Source organism: Acipenser ruthenus, unplaced genomic scaffold (assembly GCF_902713425.1).
Source record: "Acipenser ruthenus unplaced genomic scaffold, fAciRut3.2 maternal haplotype, whole genome shotgun sequence".
In the NCBI taxonomy this organism is placed as follows: domain Eukaryota; kingdom Metazoa; phylum Chordata; class Actinopteri; order Acipenseriformes; family Acipenseridae; genus Acipenser; species Acipenser ruthenus.
Genome location: NW_026707486.1, coordinates 1 through 25,713, shown reverse-complemented (window position 1 = coordinate 25,713; position 25,713 = coordinate 1). Strand labels below are relative to the sequence as shown.

The following is a 25,713-nucleotide window of genomic DNA, read 5'->3' as shown; positions in this document are numbered from 1 at the left end:
ACTACTTTCTTCCCTCACCCAAAGCCAAAAAATCTGGGAGAATGTGTCTCACAGCTGCCTCAGTAATGTCCAGAAGGATATAGCATGGAACACCGTCCACAGTGCACTCCCCACTCGAGCGTTCAGTTCAGGAGGGGACTAGCCCAAGTAGAAACATGCCCCTATGCAAAGTGCCGCAAGAGAGAAACACCAGCCATTCTTCTGGGAGTGTGATGTGGCTGGGCACGTGTCTGGCTCTCTGTCTCTGTCTTCCTAAACAGGTTTGCTGACACGGCCAAGATGACCGCTGAGACTGTGCTCTATGGGCCTGCGGGAGGAATCACTACCAGCACAGCTAAGTGCGTTTGGCGTGTCATCATGTTGTCAAGCAGATCCCTGTGGGAAGGCCGTAACGTCTGTGTCTATCACAAGCAGGAGCTAGACACTATCACCACGACCAGAAGGGCACAAACTCTTATCAAGGACTTTGTAATTCTGGACATCCGGACCCTCGGGAAGGACAAGGCCTGCGCGGAGTGGAGGATCGACCGACTTCAGGACGTGAAGATGGAATAAAGGAAAAAACTGGAACCGCTAGCTCCTAGGAGCGGGAGTACGGGGCACCGCTAAGCCTTTTATTTATTTTGTCATGCCAGCATTCCGCCCTTTTTAGCTGGCATGACCGTTTTTCAACGGTGCCCTGGTTTTATGTAGTCTTTTGTTTCAGTTTTATGGACTTTTATTTGATTTCGTTGAATGTTTTATTTGATTTTGTTTTGTTTTGTTTTATGTATCTTAAGATTTTTAATGTAAACTATTAAAAGTTACATTTTAAAGTGTTTTAAAATTTTAGAATTTTAACTCACTGTTTTATACACTGTCCCTTTTCCCCTGTTCCCTGTTTTAGATCTAGTTTTATGTTCACTTTTGAACCTTTTAGAGAGCACTCCCCGGCCCTCACAAGCACTGGTTTTTTATAGATGGTTCTTTTTTTCCAGTCACTTTTAAAAACAGCACAGGTTTTTTTCATGTTGATTTTAATCTGTGTCTGTTTTAACCATGTACAAAGACAATTGTCTTGGTGTTTTTAAATGTATTTTAAATGCTTTTAAAACAAAATGTATGTCTGTATGCATGAATGTCATCTTTAAAAGAAATGTAAAATGAATGAAAAAAACGAATGGGTGTAAATGTAAAAAAAAATGTAAAATCTCAATAAAAGAGTATCAGGGGGACCATATATTAAATTGATTTTTGGAATCGGGAGATGGAACAGGGGCTTGCTCCGTCCTCCACGACATCGGCCCGGTATTGCAGTACCTCCGGGAACGGTGCACACCTTTCTCTAACGTTGGTCAAAGTCAGATCTGGGATCTCTCCTGTGAGCATTTTGTCTACCCCTGCTGGAGGGAGAGTGCCAGTGTTGATGCAAGTTTTCCCAACGTTTTACTTCTTCTTTTTTTCTTTCTCTCTTTCTTTCTTTCTCTCTTTCTTTCTCTCTTTCTCTCTTTCTTTCTCTCTTTCTTTCTTGCTGTCTTCTTTCTTTTATTCACATGTGGTGATGATGTAGACAGCAGCAGGTTGTTTCCTGGGAAGCATGCTATCTAACAGACAAGTGTGTGGAACATGTCCCTATGCCAGGACCCTTCTTAGCAAGCCAGCCAGCCAGCGAGGCACAGTTGTAGTTACCCAAGGCACCTTGCACAGCATAGCAGCTTGGCATGACTATTTGTAAGACGCACTCCGCCAGTTTATGTTTTGTTTTTGGTGTTATGTGTGTTTTTTGCTTTGTTTTGTTTTCTCCTGCTTAAATTGCACATTTCCCCTCTGGAAGCAGCAGCCCGTTTTTTTGGGGGTCTGCTTGTGCTTGGAATTTTGCACCCACCTTTGAATCCCCCTGTGCCGTCCGGCTGGGGGGCCCCGGGCAAGGGCCAAGTCGCCATCGCTTCTCGGCCTTTTGGCTAAGATCAAGTGTAGTATCTGTTCTTATCAGTTTAATATCTGATACGTCCCCTATCAGGGACCATATATTTAAATTGATTTTTGGAATCGGAGATGGAACAGGGGCTTGCTCCGTCCACTCCACGCATCGGCCCGGTATTGCAGTACCTCTGGGAACGGTGCACACCTTTCTCTAACGTTGGTCAAAGTCAGATCTGGATCTCTCCTGTGAGCATTTTGTCTACCCCTGCTGGAGGGAGAGTGCCAGTGTTGATGCAAGTTTTCCCGCCGTTTTACTTCTTTTTTTTCTTTCTCTTTCTTTCTTTCTCTCTTTCTTTCTCTTCTTTCTCTCTTTCTTTCTCTCTTTCTTTCTTGCTGTCTTTCTTTCTTTTATTCACATGTGGTGATGATGTAGACAGCAGCAGGTTGTTTCCTGGGAGCATGCAGCTAACCAGACAAGTGTGGTGGAACATGTCCCTATGCCAGGACCTTCTTAGCAAGCCAGCCAGCCAGCGAGGCACAGTTGTAGTTACCCAAGGCACCTTGCACAGCATAGCAGCTTGGCATGACTATTTGTAAGACGCACTCCGCCAGTTTATGTTTTGTTTTTGGTGTTATGTGTGTGTTTTTGCTTTGTTTTGTTTCCTCCTGCTTAAATTGCACATTTCCCCTCTGGAAGCAGCAGCCGTTTTTGGGGGGTCTGCTTGTGCTTGGAATTTTGCACCCACTCTTTGAATCCCCCTGTGCCGTCCGGGCTGGGGGCGCCCGGGCAAGGGCCAAGTCGCCATCGCTTCTCGGCCTTTTAGCTAAGATCAAGTGTAGTATCTGTTCTTATCAGTTTAATATCTGATACGTCCCCTATCAGGGGACCATATATTAAATTGATTTTTGGAATCGGAGATGGAACAGGGGCTTGCTCCGTCCACCTCACGCATCGGCCGGTATTGCAGTACCTCCGGGGAACGGTGCACACCTTCTCTAACGTTGGTCAAAGTCAGATCTGGATCTCTCCTGTGAGCATTTTGTCTACCCCTGCTGGAGGGAGAGTGCCAGTGTTGATGCAAGTTTTCCCGCCGTTTTACTTCTTTTTTTTTTCTTTTCTCTCTTTCTTTCTTCTCTCTTTCTTTCTTTCTCTCTTTCTTTCTCTCTTTCTCTCTTTCTTTCTCTCTTTCTTTCTTGCTGTCTTTCTTTCTTTTATTCACATGTGGTGATGATTAGACAGCAGCAGGTTGTTTCCTGGGAGCATGCAGCTAACCAGACAAGTGTGGTGGAACATGTCCCTATGCCAGGTCCTTCTTAGCCAGCCAGCCAGCGAGGCAACAGTTGTAGTTACCCAAGGCACCTTGCACAGCATAGCAGCTTGGCATGACTATTTGTAAGACGCACTCCGCCAGTTTATGTTTTGTTTTTGGTGTTATGTGTGTGTTTTTGCTTTGTTTTGTTTTCTCCTGCTTAAATTGCACATTTCCCCTCTGGAAGCAGCAGCCCGTTTTTTGGGGGTCTGCTTGTGCTTGAAATTTTGCACCCACCTTTGAATCCCCCTGTGCCATCCAGGCTGGGGGGCCCCGGGCAAGGGCCAAGTCACCATCGCTTCTCGGCCTTTTGGCTAAGATCAAGTGTAGTATCTGTTCTTATCAGTTTAATATCTAGCTCCTCCAGTAGCTCCTCTGATGCAGAACACGAGGCAGGGAGGGAGCCCGGACCCAGCAGCGGCCCCCCCCTGAGTAGGGCCCTCTCAGCGCCAGCACTCCCCCTCGGCTCTCGTTATGACGCCATAAGGATTGAGTCCGTGGGGGAGGAAAGCGAAAGCGACAGTGAAAGTGAGAGTGAGAAGGAGGGGAAGGGAGTGAAGAACCAGCAGAGGGTGGGGAAAAGAAAGGGTAGAGACGAGGGGGGGAAAAGAAAGAAGATCAGGATCAAAGACAGCAAGTTGCAGGTGGCCCCCATAAATCCAAAACCAGCTAATGTCCACACAAAGTCCCCAGTCTTGCCCTCGCAGGCAGAGATGGAGGCGAGTGGGACGGCTACACTGCCGCCTAGTGGGCAGGTAGCAGCCAGCCAGGGCATCCCCAGCCAGCCTTCCCAGTCGTTGGCACAAACCCTAGCACACCTCGCAGAAGAGGTGTTCACTAATGCACCGAGGGAGAGGTCGGGGTCAACACCTTCCCTGACCAGCAGTACCTCGGTAGCAATGACCCTCTTCAAGCGAAGGGCCTCCCTTCAAAGCATCCTTGACCCCCTCCCTTGTATGGGCAAAACCAGGGGCCCCCTAGAGGTCCTCCTAGATACAGCACTGGAGGACATGGGAATACCCCTGGACGCGGTAAGCCAGAAGTCTGCTAACAGCTCCAATTCAACAGACGGTAACAGCCAAAGAATGCTGTCTGTCATAACCCCCCCCAGGACAAAGCTGACCCACACGTTCCGAGGGGCCCTGAGCAAGTTCCACCAGACTTACCTTGTGGGGAGTTGAATAGCCCCAACAACTCCACGTACTGTGCATATAAAGACGGTGCCTTCTTGGACGAGGCAGCAGTGAGTACCTTCTCAGGGGTGATGGGAGTTGCAAATAAGCCCAAGCCCCCTCGAAGCAAGCGTAGAGCTAAGAGTAGGAAGAGTGTCCCGACCTCCCAATCATAGTCGCTATGGGGTGGACGCAGCGACTCCTTTTCTTGTTAGCTACCCTGATGGCCCTGATATGTGTGTCTGTTAATGTCAGGAGCATCAGGGAGACACAAAAAAGATTTGATGTACTAAACTATCTAGCTAACTTGAAAGCAGATCTCATCTTTCTGCAGGAGTGTGGTATTTCGTCGAGCCCTGATTATAGGGACCTGAAGGAGAGTTGGACCCTGGGGGACTCCTTCTGGTCGGGCTCCAACATAGCCAGAGCCGACGGAGTAGGTATCCTGTTTAAAAACCCATTTATTACCTCCCGCAGCAGCAGGGAGGTAGAACCTGGTAGAATTCTGAGCGTGGATGTGACATACAACAACACTCCCCTCAGACTGGTCAATGTCTACGCACCCACTAACCAAAACGAAAGAGTTCAATTTTTTCCACAGCTGCGTCCACTCCTGCTGGGGAACGTACCCGTCATTGTGTCAGGTGACTTCAATTGTGCTCTGAGGGACGTAGACCGGAGCAGGCCACGCAACGACCGCTCTAGTAGAGTTTTGTCCTCCATAATATCTGATTTCTCCCTGTGTGATGCAGGTAAGGACCTGGTGCCTCCCTTTACCTGGGTGAGCTCATCTGGGACCCTCCTTCTCCCGTATAGATCTCGTCCTGCATACCAGCTCCCTTACGAAGACGGCAGTAGACACCCAGGCCGTCTTCTTCTCTGACCATAGGCTCCTGCAGGTAACATTGCAGGTCCCTCAGACCTCCCAGATGGGGTCAGGGGTCTGGAAATTAAACACCTCCTTACTCGATGACCCCTCCATAGCTGCAGCCTATAAGAGCAGGCTTGTTGAGTGGACCACTTTGCGTGACCTATTCAACTCCCCTATAGAGTGGTGGGAGATGGTCAAAATGAGAACTAAGGGTTATTTCATAGCAGCAGGCAAGAGGAAAGCAAAAGAAAGGAGGGCCAAATATAAATACCTGAATGCTGCCCTCCAGCGTCTGAGCCTGCTTCAGCTTCGGGGGTTCCCTGTAAGCGACGAGATAGCCCAGACCAAGCTAGATCTTTCAGTGCTTTGTAGGGAGGAACAACGAAAGGTCATGCACAATGCAAAAGTGCAAAAAAATGGAGGAAGACGAAAAGTGTACTCGCTTCTTCTTCCAGAAAACGAGGGAGAAGCGGCACTTGATGTCCTCCATGCTCGACAGCAGGGGGAGGATAGTAGAGGATAGTGAGGGAGTGGAAAAAGTGGTAGAGAACTTCTATAGGGACCTGTATAACATCAAAGCTACAGATGACACCCTGATAGAGTGGTTCCTGAGCCAGTTGGAGCCTGACTCAGTGCGGGACGAGGAGGAGGAGGAGAAGGACCCAGAACTCACGCTGGAGGAGCTCACCCAGGCGGTTAAGACCATGAACACCGGTAAGACGCCAGGTCCAGATGGCATCCCGGGTGAGTATTACCATCTTTTTTGGGACACGCTAAAAGTCCATTTAGCGGAGGTCTACAGAGCGGTCTACAGGGAGAAGCGGTTGGGCCCTTCTATGCGGGAGAGTGTAATTACTCTCCTTCATAAGAAAGGGGAAGTTAAAGATCTACGGAATTGGCGCCCAATCAGCCTCCTTTGCGTGGATTACAAGATACTAGCCAAAGCTCTGATGCTCCGGCTACAAGTACACCTCCCTTTGGTCATTGGCCCCGACCAGGCTTGTGGCGTCCCAGGGAGGTCCATCACGGATATTTTAATGTTAACAAGGGACATTCTGGCTTATTCTAGAGAACGGAACCATCCCCTCTGCCTGTTCAACCTTGACCAGGAGAAGGCGTTCGATAGGGTAAGCCATGAATATATGTACAAAGTGATGGACCAGATGAAATTCGCTCCTGGACTTAGGGGGTGGGTTAAAACCATTTATACAAACATTAGTACCCGAGTCTTGGTGAACAGGCACCTGACTGGTAAAATATCTATCCAGTCAGGGGTCAGACAGGGTTGCCCACTATCCCCACTGCTATATGTCGTGTGCATTGAACCCCTCCTGCAGGCAATTCGTAGGGATACCAATATAACTGGTTTCCAGCTGCCTGGATCCAACGGGGTCCAGGTCAAAACAACAGCATATATGGACGATGTGTCACTCATTTGCACCAACACATCGTCGGTACCTCGGATTAGTAATATCCTTGGGAAGTACTGCACGGCGACCAGGGCAGTGATTAATAAGTCCAAGAGCGAAGTCTACGTGTCTAAAAATTGGCAGGTAGATAGGGAACTGTCGGACATGTACCCTGTCAAAAAGGACAAAATCAAGATTCTGGGCCTCATTTTCGAGAACAATAGCTCGGGGGCCCAGAGCTGGACGGCGGCCATTAACCAGGTCCGTAAAAAGATTGGCGGATGGAGCACAAGATCCTTAACAATGACGGGTAGAGTATTAATAACCAAGTCTATACTGTTCCCCATCCTCTCTTATGTAGGAAAAATCTTTCCCCCAGACAGGACCACCAAAAAAGTGGTGGACCGCATTATCCACCGCTTTATCTGGGGCAGCAAGATGGAGAGGGTAAAACGAGCCACCCTGAGTAAAGCCGACAAGAAGGGAGGTAAGGGGGTCCCGGACGTTGTGCAGCTCACCCGAGTGCAGGGGCTCACGCAAACTATCAAGAACATCCAGGCCCTGGACAGGAAGGTATGTTACATGAATCGTTTCTATTTTGCCACCTGTCTCAGGGCCTTGGGCCTCTGCACTATTGATAACACCGTGCCGTACTCCTGGGACCCCCCATTGTATTATAGAACCTTAAGGGACACTATATATAAATTGGGCTTAGATAAAGCAAAATTGGCCTCCTGGGAATACAAGGCTGTAACTAAATATCTTGCCGGTTCCCAGGAAATTGAAAAAGTAGCTACTTTCTCCCTCACCCAAAGCCCAAAAATCTGGGAGAATGTGTCTCACAGCTGCCTCAGTAATGTCCAGAAGGATATAGCATGGAACACCGTCCACAGTGCACTCCCCACTCGAGCGTTCATGTTCAGGAGGGGACTAGCCCAAGTAGAAACATGCCCCTATGCAAAGTGCCGCAAGAGAGAAACACCAGCCCATATCTTCTGGGAATGTGATGTGGCTGGCAGTGTCTGGCTCTCTGTCTCTGTCTTCCTAAACAGGTTTGCTGACACGGCCAAGATGACCGCTGAGACTGTGCTCTATGGGCCTGCGGGAGGAATCACTACCAGCACAGCTAAGTGCGTTTGGCGTGTCATCAATGTTGTCAAGCAGATCCTGTGGGAAGGCCGTAACGTCTGTGTCTAACACAAGCAGGAGCTAGACACTATCACCACGACCAGAAGGGCACAAACTCTTATCAAGGACTTTGTAATTCTGGACATCCGGACCCTCGGGAAGGACAAGGCCTGCGCGGAGTGGAGGATCGCCGGACTTCAGGACGTGAAGATGGAATAAAGGAAAAAACTGGAACCGCTAGCTCCTAGGAGCGGGACTACGGGGCACCGCTAAGCCTTTTATTTATTTTGTCATGCCAGCATTCCGCCCTTTTTAGCTGGCATGACCGTTTTTCAACGGTGCCCTGGTTTTATGTAGTCTTTTGTTTCAGTTTTATGGACTTTTATTTGATTTACGTTGAATGTTTTATTTGATTTTGTTTTGTTTTGTTTTATGTATCTTTAAGATTTTTAATGTAAACTATTAAAAGTTACATTTTAAGTGTTTTAAAATTTTAGAATTTTAACTCACTGTTTTATACACTGTCCCTTTTCCCCTGTCCCTGTTTTAGATCTAGTTTTATGTTCACTTTTGAACCTTTTAGAGAGCACTCCCCGGCCCTCACAAGCACTGGTTTTTTATAGATGGATCTTTTTTTCCAGTCACTTTTAAAACAGCACAGGTTTTTTTTCATGTTGATTTTAATCTGTGTCTGTTTTTAACCATGTACAAAGCACAATTGTCTTGGTGTTTTTAAATGTATTTTAAATGCTTTTAAAACAAAATGTATGTCTGTATGCATGAATGTCATCTTTAAAAGAAATGTAAAATGAATGAAAAAAACGAATGGGTGTAAATGTAAAAAATGTAAAATCTCAATAAAAGAGTATTAATATCTGATACGTCCCCTATCAGGGGACCATATATTAAATTGATTTTTGGAATCGGGAGATGGAACAGGGGCTTGCTCCGTCCACTCCACGCATCGGCCCGGTATTGTAGTTCCTCCGGGAACGGTGCACACCTTTCTCTAACGTTGGTCAAAGTCAGATCTGGATCTCTCCTGTGAGCATTTTGTCTACCCCTGCTGGAGGGAGAGTGCCAGTGTTGATGCAAGTTTTCCCGCCGTTTTACTTCTTTTTTTTTCTTTTTCTCTTTCTTTCTTTCTCTTTCTTTCTCTCTTTCTTTCTTGCTGTCTTTCTTTCTTTTATTCACATGTGGTGATGATGTAGACAGCAGCAGTTTGTTTCCTGGGAGCATGCAGCTAACCAGACAAGTGTGGTGGAACATGTCCCTATGCCAGGTCCTTCTTAGCCAGCCATATACTCTGGCTTCTCTACAGTTCGAATAAATCTTTCTAAGACTAAGGCTTAGAGGGTAGTGGCATTGCCCGCTCCCTCCGAGGGTCTGTGAGAGGTTTGTTCGGGTGAGGAGGAACAGAATTTTTTTTATTTTTGACTGGCTTTCTTCAGCTCGGCAACTTTTTGGAAGACTAATGCTCAGTCTGGTTTTGGCTTGCCCAATCCAGGCCGAGGGTCTTTCAAGATTTTGTTGACTGTTGAGAGCAGTTTTTTCTTTTTCAGGCGGTTCCCGTTTTTTTCTTTTTCAGGCGGTTCCGGCTTTTCCAGACGTTCCTGGAGTTAGAGAGAAGGAGGACCTACCATCCAGACGACCTTTGAGGACCCTTTGATGACCTAGACGACCTCATCCCCAGCCCTTGATTGTAATCGAGATCCAGACCGAGAGAGCAGCAGGCACCCAGCAGAGGGCGCCATCTGGGAGGAGCAGAGGGCGGCCCCGGACCCCGAGGAGGCGTCACAGCCACGATTCTTCCTACGTGGTCTCGGTGCCAAGCAGCGCCCCCTACTCCGCCAGGGAAGGACACCGTTCACCTGGGGAGGGGGTCCCTCTTGCGAGGCGACCATCTCCTCAGGGACTAAAGTAATAGTTCCTTCAACTGCCCAGATTTGCTGCTTACGTTGTCTCTTTTCCGTAGAGAGAGACAACCCGGACGTCCAGAGGCTTCTCCCACCCCAATCGGAGGAGCCAGCTGAAGGATGGCGTTCCGGCCAACCCAGGAAACCAGGAGGCACAATGCGGTGCGCTTCACAAGAAACAAGCAAGATGAAACGGAACCAGGACTGACGAGACTGGAGTTCAGCCGGACCATTCTTCAGAGGGGTATGGGTTTTTCCCCTTCTGACTTGAATTGTTTGGTGAAATTGCCAGGGCTTAAGGAAGTGTTTGAGGTCAGTTTTAGGAACCCCCAAAAGTTACAAGAAATGTGGTCCTTTTGGGGGGAGAATAAATATCTCGCTCCATACAAAGAATTTTGTGTGGATGCACTGACAGACAGAGAAATGAAAGTTGTTACTGTCCAATTTTTCAATGAGGCTGTTAGCGACTATGATATTACAACATGGCTTAACCGCTATGGGAGGGTGTCATCAGAAGGGAGGAAAATTACAGACGAAGATGGGGTTTGGACAGGAGCCAGAAAGTGGCTGGTACGCCTTAATGTTGATCCATCGGGCATTGGAGGCGTCCGCCACATTCCAAACTCCATAGTGTTAGGGCCCAACAGAGGGCTGGTATTCTATAATGGGATGCCAAAACTCTGCAGGAAATGTGGGGAATTAGGACACCTGGCGGCCGCGTGTACTGTAGTCAAGTGCAGGAACTGCGGCGCCCCCCACGAGACCAGCCACTGCAGAGAAGAGAGGCAGTGCAATTTGTGTGGAAAGAAGGGGCACCTGTTTAAGGACTGCCCCTCTTCCTATGCCAACATTGCCAGAGCTAGCAAGGCAAACATGAACAAGCCTAGGCCTGAGCAGGAAGAGGGAGCAAGTAACAAAGATCAGTCCACATCACCACCAACAGTATCCAAGACCCAGACTCCAGCACCACCATCATCACCAGCACCCCCCCTCACCCCCCCGCCCCCGAGACATGTCCCGTTTTACGAGGACCCCTTCCCCCAGCCCAGAGAGAGAGTACAACAGCCACTCCACTAGATCCTCCAGTAGCTCCTCTGATGCAGAACACGAGGCAGGGAGGGAGCCCGGACCCAGCAGCGGCCCCCCCCTGAGTAGGGCCCTCTCAGCGCCAGCACTCCCCCTCGGCTCTCGTTATGACGCCATAAGGATTGAGTCCGTGGGGGAGGAAAGCGAAAGCGACAGTGAAAGTGAGAGTGAGAAGGAGGGGAAGGGAGTGAAGAACCAGCAGAGGGTGGGGAAAAGAAAGGGTAGAGACGAGGGGGGGGAAAAGAAAGAAGATCAGGATCAAAGACAGCAAGTTGCAGGTGGCCCCCATAGATCCAAAACCAGCTAATGTCCACACAAAGTCCCCAGTCTTGCCCTCGCAGGCAGAGACGGAGGCGAGTGGGACGGCTACACTGCCGCCTAGTGGGCAGGTAGCAGCCAGCCAGGGCATCCCCAGCCAGCCTTCCCAGTCGTTGGCACAAACCCTAGCACACCTCGCAGAAGAGGTGTTCACTAATGCACCGAGGGAGAGGTCGGGGTCAACACCTTCCCTGACCAGCAGTACCTCGGTAGCAATGACCCTCTTCAAGCGAAGGGCCTCCCTTCAAAGCATCCTTGACCCCCTCCCTTGTATGGGCAAAACCAGGGGCCCCCTAGAGGTCCTCCTAGATACAGCACTGGAGGACATGGGAATACCCCTGGACGCGGTAAGCCAGAAGTCTGCTAACAGCTCCAATTCAGCAGACGGTAACAGCCAAAGAATGCTGTCTGTCATAACCCCCCCCCAGGACAAAGCTGACCCACACGTTCCGAGGGGCCCTGAGCAAGTTCCACCAGACTTACCTTGTGGGGAGTTGAATAGCCCCAACAACTCCACGTACTGTGCATATAAAGACGGTGCCTTCTTGGACGAGGCAGCAGTGAGTACCTTCTCAGGGGTGATGGGAGTTGCAAATAAGCCCAAGCCCCCTCGAAGCAAGCGTAGAGCTAAGAGTAGGAAGAGTGTCCCGACCTCCCAATCATAGTCGCTATGGGGTGGACGCAGCGACTCCTTTTCTTGTTAGCTACCCTGATGGCCCTGATATGTGTGTCTGTTAATGTCAGGAGCATCAGGGAGACACAAAAAAGATTTGATGTACTAAACTATCTAGCTAACTTGAAAGCAGATCTCATCTTTCTGCAGGAGTGTGGTATTTCGTCGAGCCCTGATTATAGGGACCTGAAGGAGAGTTGGACCCTGGGGGACTCCTTCTGGTCGGGCTCCAACATAGCCAGAGCCGACGGAGTAGGTATCCTGTTTAAAAACCCATTTATTACCTCCCGCAGCAGCAGGGAGGTAGAACCTGGTAGAATTCTGAGCGTGGATGTGACATACAACAACACTCCCCTCAGACTGGTCAATGTCTACGCACCCACTAACCAAAACGAAAGAGTTCAATTTTTTCCACAGCTGCGTCCACTCCTGCTGGGGAACGTACCCGTCATCGTGTCAGGTGACTTCAATTGTGCTCTGAGGGACGTAGACCGGAGCAGGCCACGCAACGACCGCTCTAGTAGAGTTTTGTCCTCCGTAATATCTGATTTCTCCCTGTGTGATGCAGGTAAGGACCTGGTGCCTCCCTTTACCTGGGTGAGCTCATCTGGGACCTCCTTCTCCCGTATAGATCTCGTCCTGCATACCAGCTCCCTTACGAAGACGGCAGTAGACACCCAGGCCGTCTTCTTCTCTGACCATAGGCTCCTGCAGGTAACATTGCAGGTCCCTCAGACCTCCCAGATGGGGTCAGGGGTCTGGAAATTAAACACCTCCTTACTCAATGACCCCTCCATAGCTGCAGCCTATAAGAGCAGGCTTGTTGAGTGGACCACTTTGCGTGACCTATTCAACTCCCCTATAGAGTGGTGGGAGATGGTCAAAATCAGAACTAAGGGTTATTTCATAGCAGCAGGCAAGAGGAAAGCAAAAGAAAGGAGGGCCAAATATAAACACCTGAATGCTGCCCTCCAGCGTCTGAGCCTGCTTCAGCTTCGGGGGTTCCCTGTAAGCGACGAGATAGCCCAGACCAAGCTAGATCTTTCAGTGCTTTGTAGGGAGGAACAACGAAAGGTCATGCACAATGCAAAAGTGCAAAAAATGGAGGAAGACGAAAAGTGTACTCGCTTCTTCTTCCAGAAAACGAGGGAGAAGCGGCACTTGATGTCCTCCATGCTCGACAGCAGGGGGAGGATAGTAGAGGATAGTGAGGGAGTGAAAAAAGTGGTAGAGAACTTCTATAGGGACCTATATAACATCAAAGCTACAGATGACACCCTGATAGAGTGGTTCCTGAGCAAGTTGGAGCCTGACTCAGTGCGGGACGACGAGGAGGAGGAGAAGGACCCAGAACTCACGCTGGAGGAGCTCACCCAGGCGGTTAAGACCATGAACACCGGTAAGACGCCAGGTCCAGATGGCATCCCGGGTGAGTATTACCATCTTTTTTGGGACATGCTAAAAGTCCATTTAGCGGAGGTCTACAGAGCGGTCTACAGGGAGAAGCGGTTGGGCCCTTCTATGCGGGAGAGTGTAATTACTCTCCTTCATAAGAAAGGGGAAGTTAAAGATCTACGGAATTGGCGCCCAATCAGCCTCCTTTGCGTGGATTACAAGATACTAGCCAAAGCTCTGATGCTCCGGCTACAAGTACACCTCCCTTTGGTCATTGGCCCCGACCAGGCTTGTGGCGTCCCAGGGAGGTCCATCACGGATATTTTAATGTTAACAAGGGACATTCTGGCTTATTCTAGAGAACGGAACCATCCCCTCTGCCTGTTCAACCTTGACCAGGAGAAGGCGTTCGATAGGGTAAGCCATGAATATATGTACAAAGTGATGGACCAGATGAAATTCGCTCCTGGACTTAGGGAGTGGGTTAAAACCATATATACAAACATTAGTACCCGAGTCTTGGTGAACAGGCACCTGACTGGTAAAATATCTATCCAGTCAGGGGTCAGACAGGGTTGCCCACTATCCCCACTGCTATATGTCGTGTGCATTGAACCCCTCCTGCAGGCAATTCGTAGGGATACCAATATAACTGGTTTCCAGCTGCCTGGATCCAACGGGGTCCAGGTCAAAACAACAGCATATATGGACGATGTGTCACTCATTTGCACCAACACATCGTCGGTACCTCGGATTAGTAATATCCTTGAGAAGTACTGCACGGCGACCGGGGCAGTGATTAATAAGTCCAAGAGCGAAGTCTACGTGTCTAAAAATTGGCAGGTAGATAGGGAACTGTCGGACATGTACCCTGTCAAAAAGGACAAAATCAAGATTCTGGGCCTCATTTTCGAGAACAATAGCTCGGGGGCCCAGAGCTGGACGGCGGCCATTAACCAGGTCCGTAAAAAGATTGGCGGATGGAGCACAAGATCCTTAACAATGACGGGTAGAGTATTAATAACCAAGTCTATACTGTTCCCCATCCTCTCTTATGTAGGAAAAATCTTTCCCCCAGACAGGACCACCAAAAAAGTGGTGGACCGCATTATCCACCGCTTTATCTGGGGCAGCAAGATGGAGAGGGTAAAGCGAGCCACCCTGAGTAAAGCCGACAAGAAGGGAGGTAAGGGGGTCCCGGACGTTGTGCAGCTCACCCGAGTGCAGGGGCTCACGCAAACTATCAAGAACATCCAGGCCCTGGACAGGAAGGTATGTTACATGAATCGTTTCTATTTTGCCACCTGTCTCAGGGCCTTGGGCCTCTGCACTATTGATAACACCGTGCCGTACTCCTGGGACCCCCCATTGTATTATAGAACCTTAAGGGACACTATATATAAATTGGGCTTAGATAAAGCAAAATTGGCCTCCTGGGAATACAAGGCTGTAACTAAATATCTTGCCGGTTCCCAGGAAATTGAAAAAGTAGCTACTTTCTCCCTCACCCAAAGCCAAAAAATCTGGGAGAATGTGTCTCACAGCTGCCTCAGTAATGTCCAGAAGGATATAGCATGGAACACCGTCCACAGTGCACTCCCCACTCGAGCGTTCATGTTCAGGAGGGGACTAGCCCAAGTAGAAACATGCCCCTATGCAAAGTGCCGCAAGAGAGAAACACCAGCCCATATCTTCTGGGAGTGTGATGTGGCTGGCAGTGTCTGGCTCTCTGTCTCTGTCTTCCTAAACAGGTTTGCTGACACGGCCAAGATGACCGCTGAGACTGTGCTCTATGGGCCTGCGGGAGGAATCGCTACCAGCACAGCTAAGTGCGTTTGGCGTGTCATCAATGTTGTCAAGCAGATCCTGTGGGAAGGCTGTAACGTCTGTGTCTATCACAAGCAGGAGCTAGACACTATCACCACGACCAGAAGGGCACAAACTCTTATCAAGGACTTTGTAATTCTGGACATCCGGACCCTCGGGAAGGACAAGGCCTGCGCGGAGTGGAGGATCGCCGGACTTCAGGACGTGAAGATGGAATAAAGGAAAAAACTGGAACCGCTAGCTCCTAGGAGCGGGACTACGGGGCACCGCTAAGCCTTTTATTTATTTTGTCATGCCAGCATTCCGCCCTTTTTAGCTGGCATGACCGTTTTTTCAACGGTGCCCTGGTTTTATGTAGTCTTTTTGTTTCAGTTTTATTGACTTTTATTTGATTTACGTTGAATGTTTTATTTGATTTTGTTTTGTTTTGTTTTATGTATCTTTAAGATTTTTAATGTAAACTATTAAAAGTTACATTTTAAGTGTTTTAAAATTTTAGAATTTTAACTCACTGTTCTATACACTGTCCCTTTTCCCCTGTCCCTGTTTTAGATCTAGTTTTATGTTCACTTTTGAACTTTTTTAGAGAGCACTCCCCGGCCCTCACAAACACTGGTTTTTTATAGATGGTTCTTTTTTTCCAGTCACTTTTAAAGCAGCACAGGTTTTTTTCATGTTGATTTTAATCTGTGTCTGTTTTAACCATGTACAAAGCACAATTGTCTTGGTGTTTTTAAATGTATTTTAAATGCTTTTAAAACAAAATGTATGTCTGTATGCATGAATGTCATCTTTAAAAGAAATGTAAAATGAATGAAAAAAACGAATGGGTGTAAATGTAAAAAATGTAAAATCTCAATAAAAGAGTATTAATATCTGATACGTCCCCTATCAGGGGACCATATATTAAATTGATTTTTGGAATCGGGAGATGGAACAGGGGCTTGCTCCGTCCACTCCACGCATCGGCCCGGTATTGCAGTACCTCCGGGAACGGTGCACACCTTTCTCTAACGTTGGTCAAAGTCAGATCTGGATCTCTCCTGTGAGCATTTTGTCTACCCCTGCTGGAGGGAGAGTGCCAGTGTTGATGCAAGTTTTCCCGCCGTTTTACTTCTTTTTTTTTCTTTCTCTCTTTCTTTCTTTCTCTCTTTCTTTCTCTCTTTCTCTCTTTCTTTCTCTCTTTCTTTCTTGCTGTCTTTCTTTCTTTTATTCACATGTGGTGATGATGTAGACAGCAGCAGGTTGTTTCCTGGGAGCATGCAGCTAACCAGACAAGTGTGGTGGAGCATATCCCTATGCCAGGACCTTCTTAGCAAGCCAGCCAGCCAGCGAGGCACAGTTGTAGTTACCCAAGGCACCTTGCACAGCATAGCAGCTTGGCATGACTATTTGTAAGACGCACTCCGCCAGTTTATGTTTTGTTTTTGGTGTTATGTGTGTGTTTTTGCTTTGTTTTGTATTCTCCTGCTTAAATTGCACATTTCCCCTCTGGAAGCAGCAGCCCGTTTTTTTGGGGTCTGCTTGTGCTTGAAATTTTGCACCCACCTTTGAATCCCCCTGTGCCGTCCGGGCTGGGGGGCCCCGGGCAAGGGCCAAGTCGCCATCGCTTCTCGGCCTTTTGGCTAAGATCAAGTGTAGTATCTGTTCTTATCAGTTTAATATCTGATACGTCCCCTATCAGGGGACCATATATTAAATTGATTTTTGGAATCGGGAGATGGAACAGGGGCTTGCTCCGTCCACTCCACGCATCGGCCCGGTATTGCAGTACCTCCGGGAACGGTGCACACCTTTCTCTAACGTTGGTCAAAGTCAGATCTGGATCTCTCCTGTGAGCATTTTGTCTACCCCTGCTGGAGGGAGAGTGCCAGTGTTGATGCAAGTTTTCCCGCCGTTTTACTTCTTTTTTTTTCTTTCTCTCTTTCTTTCTTTCTCTTTCTTTCTCTCTTTCTTTCTTGCTGTCTTTCTTTCTTTTATTCACATGTGATGATGATGTAGACAGCAGCAGTTTGTTTCCTGGGAGCATGCAGCTAACCAGACAAGTGTGGTGGAACATGTCCCTATGCCAGGTCCTTCTTAGCCAGCCATATACTCTGGCTTCTCTTCAGTTCGAATAAATCTTTCTAAGACTAAGGCTTAGAGGGTAGTGGCATTGCCCGCTCCCTCCGAGGGTCTGTGAGAGGTTTGTTCGGGTGAGGAGGAACAGAATTTTTTTTTATTTTTGACTGGCTTTCTTCAGCTCGGCAACTTTTTGGAAGACTAATGCTCAGTCTGGTTTTGGCTTGCCCAATCCAGGCCGAGGGTCTTTCAAGATTTTGTTGACTGTTGAGAGTAGTTTTTTCTTTTTCAGGCGGTTCCCGTTTTTTTCTTTTTCAGGCGGTTCCGGCTTTTCCAGACGTTCCTGGAGTTAGAGAGAAGGAGGACCTACCATCCAGACGACCTTTGAGGACCCTTTGATGACCTAGACGACCTCATCCCCAGCCCTTGATTGTAATCGAGATCCAGACCGAGAGAGCAGCAGGCGCCCAGCAGAGGGCGCCATCTGGGAGGAGCAGAGGGCGGCCCCGGACCCCGAGGAGGTGTCACAGCCACGATTCTTCCTACGTGGTCTCGGTGCCAAGCAGCGCCCCCTACTCCGCCAGGGAAGGACACCGTTCACCTGGGGAGGGGGTCCCTCTTGCGAGGCGACCATCTCCTCAGAGACTAAAGTAATAGTTCCTTCAACTGCCCAGATTTGCTGCTTACGTTGTCTCTTTTCCGTAGAGAGAGACAACCCGGACGTCCAGAGGCTTCTCCCACCCCAATCGGAGGAGCCAGCTGAAGGATGGCGTTCCGGCCAACCCAGGAAACCAGGAGGCACAATGCGGTGCGCTTCACAAGAAACAAGCAAGATGAAACGGAACCAGGACTGACGAGACTGGAGTTCAGCCGGACCATTCTTCAGAGGGGTATGGGTTTTTCCCCTTCTGACTTGAATTGTTTGGTGAAATTGCCAGGGCTTAAGGAAGTGTTTGAGGTCAGTTTTAGGAACCCCCAAAAGTTACAAGAAATGTGGTCCTTTTGGGGGGAGAATAAATATCTCGCTCCATACAAAGAATTTTGTGTGGATGCACTGACAGACAGAGAAATGAAAGTTGTTACTGTCCAATTTTTCAATGAGGCTGTTAGCGACTATGATATTACAACATGGCTTAACCGCTATGGGAGGGTGTCATCAGAAGGGAGGAAAATTACAGATGAAGATGGGGTTTGGACAGGAGCCAGAAAGTGGCTGGTACGCCTTAATGTTGATCCATCGGGCATTGGAGGCGTCCGCCACATTCCAAACTCCATAGTGTTAGGGCCCAACAGAGGGCTGGTATTCTATAATGGGATGCCAAAACTCTGCAGGAAATGTGGGGAATTAGGACACCTGACGGCCGCGTGTACTGTAGTCAAGTGCAGGAACTGCGGCGCCCCCCACGAGACCAGCCACTGCAGAGAAGAGAGGCAGTGCAATTTGTGTGGAAAGAAGGGGCACCTGTTTAAGGACTGCCCCTCTTCCTATGCCAACATGGCCAGAGCCAGCAAGGCAAACATGAACAAGCCTAGGCCTGAGCAGGAAGAGGGAGCAAGTAACAAAGATCAGTCCACATCACCACCAACAGTATCCAAGACCCAGACTCCAGCACCACCATCATCACCAGCACCCCCTCACCCCCCCGCCCCCGAGACATGTCCCGTTTTACGAGGACCCCTTCCCCCAGCCCAGAGAGAGAGTACAACAGCCACTCCACTAGCTCCTCCAGTAGCTCCTCTGATGCAGAACACGAGTCAGGGAGGGAGCCCGGACCCAGCAGCGGCCCCCCCCTGAGTAGGGCCCTCTCAGCGCCAGCACTCCCCCTCGGCTCTCGTTATGACGCCATAAGGATTGAGTCCGTGGGGGAGGAAAGCAAAAGCGACAGTGAAAGTGAGAGTGAGAAGGAGGGGAAGGGAGTGAAGAACCAGCAGAGGGTGGGGAAAAGAAAGGGTAGAGACGAGGGGGGGAAAAGAAAGAAGATCAGGATCAAAGACAGCAAGTTGCAGGTGGCCCCCATAGATCCAAAACCAGCTAATGTCCACACAAAGTCCCCAGTCTTGCCCTCGCAGGCAGAGACGGAGGCGAGTGGGACGGCTACACTGCCGCCTAGTGGGCAGGTAGCAGCCAGCCAGGGCATCCCCAGCCAGCCTTCCCAGTCGTTGGCACAAACCCTAGCACACCTCGCAGAAGAGGTGTTCACTAATGCACCGAGGGAGAGGTCGGGGTCAACACCTTCCCTGACCAGCAGTACCTCTGTAGCAATGACCCTCTTCAAGCGAAGGGCCTCCCTTCAAAGCATCCTTGACCCCCTCCCTTGTATGGGCAAAACCAGGGGCCCCCTAGAGGTCCTCCTAGATACAGCACTGGAGGACATGGGAATACCCCTGGACGCGGTAAGCCAGAAGTCTGCTAACAGCTCCAATTCAACAGACGGTAACAGCCAAAGAATGCTGTCTGTCATAACCCCCCCCCAGGACAAAGCTGACCCACACGTTCCGAGGGGCCCTGAGCAAGTTCCACCAGACTTACCTTGTGGGGAGTTGAATAGCCCCAACAACTCCACGTACTGTGCATATAAAGACGGTGCCTTCTTGGACGAGGCAGCAGTGAGTACCTTCTCAGGGGTGATGGGAGTTGCAAATAAGCCCAAGCCCCCTCGAAGCAAGCGTAGAGCTAAGAGTAGGGAGAGTGTCCCGACCTCCCAATCATAGTCGCTATGGGGTGGACGCAGCGACTCCTTTTCTTGTTAGCTACCCTGATGGCCCTGATATGTGTGTCTGTTAATGTCAGGAGCATCAGGGAGACACAAAAAAGATTTGATGTACTAAACTATCTAGCTAACTTGAAAGCAGATCTCATCTTTCTGCAGGAGTGTGGTATTTCGTCGAGCCCTGATTATAGGGACCTGAAGGAGAGTTGGACCCTGGGGGACTCCTTCTGGTCGGGCTCCAACATAGCCAGAGCCGACGGAGTAGGTATCCTGTTTAAAAACCCATTTATTACCTCCCGCAGCAGCAGGGAGGTAGAACCTGGTAGAATTCTGAGCGTGGATGTGACATACAACAACACTCCCCTCAGACTGGTCAATGTCTACGCACCCACTAACCAAAACGAAAGAGTTCAATTTTTTCCACAGCTGCGTCCACTCCTGCTGGGGAACGTACCCGTCATCGTGTCAGGTGACTTCAATTGTGCTCTGAGGGACGTAGACCGGAGCAGGCCACGCAACGACCGCTCTAGTAGAGTTTTGTCCTCCGTAATATCTGATTTCTCCCTGTGTGATGCAGGTAAGGACCTGGTGCCTCCCTTTACCTGGGTGAGCTCATCTGGGACCTCCTTCTCCCGTATAGATCTTGTCCTGCATACCAGCTCCCTTACGAAGACGGCAGTAGACACCCAGGCCGTCTTCTTCTCTGACCATAGGCTCCTGCAGGTAACATTGCAGGTCCCTCAGACCTCCCAGATGGGGTCAGGGGTTTGGAAATTAAACACCTCCTTACTCGATGACCCCTCCATAGCTGCAGCCTATAAGAGCAGGCTTGTTGAGTGGACCACTTTGCGTGACCTATTCAACTCCCCTATAGAGTGGTGGGAGATGGTCAAAATCAGAACTAAGGGTTATTTCATAGCAGCAGGCAAGAGGAAAGCAAAAGAAAGGAGGGCCAAATATAAACACCTGAATGCTGCCCTCCAGCATCTGAGCCTGCTTCAGCTTCGGGGGTTCCCTGTAAGCGACGAGATAGCCCAGACCAAGCTAGATCTTTCAGTGCTTTGTAGGGAGGAACAACGAAAGGTCATGCACAATGCAAAAGTGCAAAAAATGGAGGAAGACGAAAAGTGTACTCGCTTCTTCTTCCAGAAAACGAGGGAGAAGCGGCACTTGATGTCCTCCATGCTCGACAGCAGGGGGAGGATAGTAGAGGATAGTGAGGGAGTGAAAAAAGTGGTAGAGAACTTCTATAGGGACCTATATAACATCAAAGCTACAGATGACACCCTGATAGAGTGGTTCCTGAGCCAGTTGGAGCCTGACTCAGTGCGGGACGACGAGGAGGAGGAGAAGGACCCAGAACTCACGCTGGAGGAGCTCACCCAGGCGGTTAAGACCATGAACACCGGTAAGACGCCAGGTCCAGATGGCATCCCGGGTGAGTATTACCATCTTTTTTGGGACATGCTAAAAGTCCATTTAGCGGAGGTCTACAGAGCGGTCTACAGGGAGAAGCGGTTGGGCCCTTCTATGCGGGAGAGTGTAATTACTCTCCTTCATAAGAAAGGGGAAGTTAAAGATCTACGGAATTGGCGCCCAATCAGCCTCCTTTGCGTGGATTACAAGATACTAGCCAAAGCTCTGATGCTCCGGCTACAAGTACACCTCCCTTTGGTCATTGGCCCCGACCAGGCTTGTGGCGTCCCAGGGAGGTCCATCACGGATATTTTAATGTTAACAAGGGACATTCTGGCTTATTCTAGAGAACGGAACCATCCCCTCTGCCTGTTCAACCTTGACCAGGAGAAGGCGTTCGATAGGGTAAGCCATGAATATATGTACAAAGTGATGGACCAGATGAAATTCGCTCCTGGACTTAGGGAGTGGGTTAAAACCATATATACAAACATTAGTACCCGAGTCTTGGTGAACAGGCACCTGACTGGTAAAATATCTATCCAGTCAGGGGTCAGACAGGGTTGCCCACTATCCCCACTGCTATATGTCGTGTGCATTGAACCCCTCCTGCAGGCAATTCGTAGGGATACCAATATAACTGGTTTCCAGCTGCCTGGATCCAACGGGGTCCAGGTCAAAACAACAGCATATATGGACGATGTGTCACTCATTTGCACCAACACATCGTCGGTACCTCGGATTAGTAATATCCTTGAGAAGTACTGCACGGCGACCGGGGCAGTGATTAATAAGTCCAAGAGCGAAGTCTACGTGTCTAAAAATTGGCAGGTAGATAGGGAACTGTCGGACATGTACCCTGTCAAAAAGGACAAAATCAAGATTCTGGGCCTCATTTTCGAGAACAATAGCTCGGGGGCCCAGAGCTGGACGGCGGCCATTAACCAGGTCCATAAAAAGATTGGCGGATGGAGCACAAGATCCTTAACAATGACGGGTAGAGTATTAATAACCAAGTCTATACTGTTCCCCATCCTCTCTTATGTAGGAAAAATCTTTCCCCCAGACAGGACCACCAAAAAAGTGGTGGACCGCATTATCCACCGCTTTATCTGGGGCAGCAAGATGGAGAGGGTAAAGCGAGCCACCCTGAGTAAAGCCGACAAGAAGGGAGGTAAGGGGGTCCCGGACGTTGTGCAGCTCACCCGAGTGCAGGGGCTCACGCAAACTATCAAGAACATCCAGGCCCTGGACAGGAAGGTATGTTACATGAATCGTTTCTATTTTGCCACCTGTCTCAGGGCCTTGGGCCTCTGCACTATTGATAACACCGTGCCGTACTCCTGGGACCCCCCATTGTATTATAGAACCTTAAGGGACACTATATATAAATTGGGCTTAGATAAAGCAAAATTGGCCTCCTGGGAATACAAGGCTGTAACTAAATATCTTGCCGGTTCCCAGGAAATTGAAAAAGTAGCTACTTTCTCCCTCACCCAAAGCCAAAAAATCTGGGAGAATGTGTCTCACAGCTGCCTCAGTAATGTCCAGAAGGATATAGCATGGAACACCGTCCACAGTGCACTCCCCACTCGAGCGTTCATGTTCAGGAGGGGACTAGCCCAAGTAGAAACATGCCCCTATGCAAAGTGCCGCAAGAGAGAAACACCAGCCCATATCTTCTGGGAGTGTGATGTGGCTGGCAGTGTCTGGCTCTCTGTCTCTGTCTTCCTAAACAGGTTTGCTGACACGGCCAAGATGACCGCTGAGACTGTGCTCTATGGGCCTGCGGGAGGAATCACTACCAGCACAGCTAAGTGCGTTTGGCGTGTCATCAATGTTGTCAAGCAGATCCTGTGGGAAGGCCGTAACGTCTGTGTCTATCACAAGCAGGAGCTAGACACTATCACCACGACCAGAAGGGCACAAACTCTTATCAAGGACTTTGTAATTCTGGACATCCGGACCCTCGGGAAGGACAAGGCCTGCGCGGAGTGGAGGATCGCCGGACTTCAGGACGTGAAGATGGAATAAAGGAAAAAACTGGAACCGCTAGCTCCTAGGAGCGGGACTACGGGGCACCGCTAAGCCTTTTATTTATTTTGTCATGCCAGCATTCCGCCCTTTTTAACGGTGCCCTGGTTTTATGTAGTCTTTTTGTTTCAGTTTTATGGACCTTTGATTTAATTTGAATGTTTTATTTGATTTTGTTTTGTTTTGTTTTATGTATCTTTAAGATTTTTAATGTAAACTATTAAAAGTTACATTTTAAGTGTTTTAAAAATTTTAGAATTTTAACTCACTGTTTATACACTGTCCCTTTTCCCCTGTCCCTGTTTTAGATCTAGGTTTATGTTCACTTTTTTAGAGAGCACTCCCCGGCCCTCACAAGCACTGGTTTTTTATAGATGGTTCTTTTTTTCCAGTCACTTTTAAAACAGCACAGGTTTTTTTCATGTTGATTTTAATCTGTGTCTGTTTTAACCATGTACAAAGCACAATTGTCTTGGTGTTTTTAAATGTATTTTAAATGCTTTTAAAACAAAATGTATGTCTGTATGCATGAATGTCATCTTTAAAAGAAATGTAAAATGAATGAAAAAACGAATGGGTGTAAATGTAAAAAATGTAAAATCTCAATAAAAGAGTATTAATATCTGATACGTCCCCTATCAGGGGACCATATATTAAATTGATTTTTGGAATCGGGAGATGGAACAGGGGCTTGCTCCGTCCACTCCACGCATCGGCCCGGTATTGCAGTACCTCCGGGAACGGTGCACACCTTTCTCTAACGTTGGTCAAAGTCAGATCTGGATCTCTCCTGTGAGCATTTTGTCTACCCCTGCTGGAGGGAGAGTGCCAGTGTTGATGCAAGTTTTCCCCGCCGTTTTACTTCTTTTTTTTTTCTTTCTCTCTTTCTTTCTTTCTTCTCTTTCTTTCTCTCTTTCTCTCTTTCTTTCTTTCTTGCTGTCTTTCTTTCTTTTATTCACATGTGGTGATGATGTAGGCAGCAGCAGGTTGTTTCCTGGGAGCATGCAGCTAACCAGACAAGTGTGGTGGAACATGTCCCTATGCCAGGACCTTCTTAGCAAGCCAGCCAGCCAGCGAGGCACAGTTGTAGTTACCAAAGGCACCTTGCACAGCATAGCAGCTTGGCATGACTATTTGTAAGACGCACTCCGCCAGTTTATGTTTTGTTTTTGGTGTTATGTGTGTGTTTTTGCTTTGTTTTGTTTTCTCCTGCTTAAATTGCACATTTCCCCTCTGGAAGCAGCAGCCCGTTTTTTTGGGGTCTGTTTGTGCTTGAAATTTTGCACCCACCTTTGAATCCCCCTGTGCCGTCCGGGCTGGGGGGCCCCGGGCAAGGGCCAAGTCGCCATCGCTTCTCGGCCTTTTGGCTAAGATCAAGTGTAGTATCTGTTCTTATCAGTTTAATATCTGATACGTCCCCTATCAGGGGACCATATATTAAATTGATTTTTGGAATCGGGAGATGGAACAGGGGCTTGCTCCGTCCACTCCACGCATCGGCCCGGTATTGCAGTACCTCCGGGAACGGTGCACACCTTTCTCTAACGTTGGTCAAAGTCAGATCTGGATCTCTCCTGTGAGCATTTTGTCTACCCCTGCTGGAGGGAGAGTGCCAGTGTTGATGCAAGTTTTCCCGCCGTTTTACTTCTTTTTTTTTCTTTCTCTCTTTCTTTCTTTCTCTCTTTCTTTCTCTCTTTCTCTCTTTCTTTCTCTCTTTCTTTCTTGCTGTCTTTCTTTCTTTTATTCACATGTGGTGATGATGTAGACAGCAGCAGGTTGTTTCCTGGGAGCATGCAGCTAACCAGACAAGTGTGGTGGAACATGTCCCTATGCCAGGACCTTCTTAGCAAGCCAGCCAGCCAGCGAGGCACAGTTGTAGTTACCCAAGGCACCTTGCACAGCATAGCAGCTTGGCATGACTATTTGTAGACGCACTCCGCCAGTTTATGTTTTGTTTTTGGTGTTATGTGTGTGTTTTTGCTTTGTTTTGTTTTCTCCTGCATAAATTGCACATTTCCCCTCTGGAAGCAGCAGCCCGTTTTTTTGGGGTCTGCTTGTGCTTGGAATTTTGCACCCACCTTTGAATCCCCCTGTGCCGTCCGGGCTGGGGGGCCCCGGGCAAGGGCCAAGTCGCCATCGCTTCTCGGCCTTTTGGCTAAGATCAAGTGTAGTATCTGTTCTTATCAGTTTAATATCTGATACGTCCCCTATCAGGGGACCATATATTAAATTGATTTTTGGAATCGGGAGATGGAACAGGGGCTTGCTCCGTCCACTCCACGCATCGGCCCGGTATTGCAGTACCTCCGGGAACGGTGCACACCTTTCTCTAACGTTGGTCAAAGTCAGATCTGGATCTCTCCTGTGAGCATTTTGTCTACCCCTGCTGGAGGGAGAGTGCCAGTGTTGATGCAAGTTTTCCCGCCGTTTTACTTCTTTTTTTTTTCTTTCTCTCTTTCTTTCTCTCTTTCTCTCTTTCTTTCT

General features: G+C 48.8%; 5 non-coding genes and 5 pseudogenes across 5 annotated transcripts; all 10 read left to right on the top strand.

Moving 5' to 3' along the window:
- Positions 1–1,188: 1,188 nt before the first annotated feature.
- On the top strand, positions 1,189–1,321 carry LOC131727450 (U2 spliceosomal RNA; annotated as a pseudogene).
- A 599-nt stretch (positions 1,322–1,920) lies between these two features.
- On the top strand, positions 1,921–2,110 carry LOC131727453 (U2 spliceosomal RNA). Its single transcript, XR_009322175.1, has one exon. It is a non-coding gene; the product is annotated as a U2 spliceosomal RNA (small nuclear RNA).
- A 596-nt stretch (positions 2,111–2,706) lies between these two features.
- Positions 2,707–2,896, top strand: LOC131727454 (U2 spliceosomal RNA). Its single transcript, XR_009322176.1, has one exon. It is a non-coding gene; the product is annotated as a U2 spliceosomal RNA (small nuclear RNA).
- A 610-nt stretch (positions 2,897–3,506) lies between these two features.
- On the top strand, positions 3,507–3,603 carry LOC131727449 (U2 spliceosomal RNA; annotated as a pseudogene).
- Positions 3,604–8,643: 5,040 nt separating this feature from the next.
- LOC131727448 (U2 spliceosomal RNA) lies at positions 8,644–8,798 on the top strand (annotated as a pseudogene).
- A 7,061-nt stretch (positions 8,799–15,859) lies between these two features.
- Positions 15,860–16,014, top strand: LOC131727447 (U2 spliceosomal RNA; annotated as a pseudogene).
- Positions 16,015–16,612: 598 nt separating this feature from the next.
- Positions 16,613–16,803, top strand: LOC131727452 (U2 spliceosomal RNA). Its single transcript, XR_009322174.1, has one exon. It is a non-coding gene; the product is annotated as a U2 spliceosomal RNA (small nuclear RNA).
- Positions 16,804–23,828: 7,025 nt separating this feature from the next.
- LOC131727446 (U2 spliceosomal RNA) lies at positions 23,829–23,983 on the top strand (annotated as a pseudogene).
- A 593-nt stretch (positions 23,984–24,576) lies between these two features.
- Positions 24,577–24,767, top strand: LOC131727451 (U2 spliceosomal RNA). Its single transcript, XR_009322173.1, has one exon. It is a non-coding gene; the product is annotated as a U2 spliceosomal RNA (small nuclear RNA).
- Positions 24,768–25,364: 597 nt separating this feature from the next.
- Positions 25,365–25,555, top strand: LOC131727445 (U2 spliceosomal RNA). Its single transcript, XR_009322172.1, has one exon. It is a non-coding gene; the product is annotated as a U2 spliceosomal RNA (small nuclear RNA).
- The last annotated feature ends 158 nt before the right edge of the window (positions 25,556–25,713 follow it).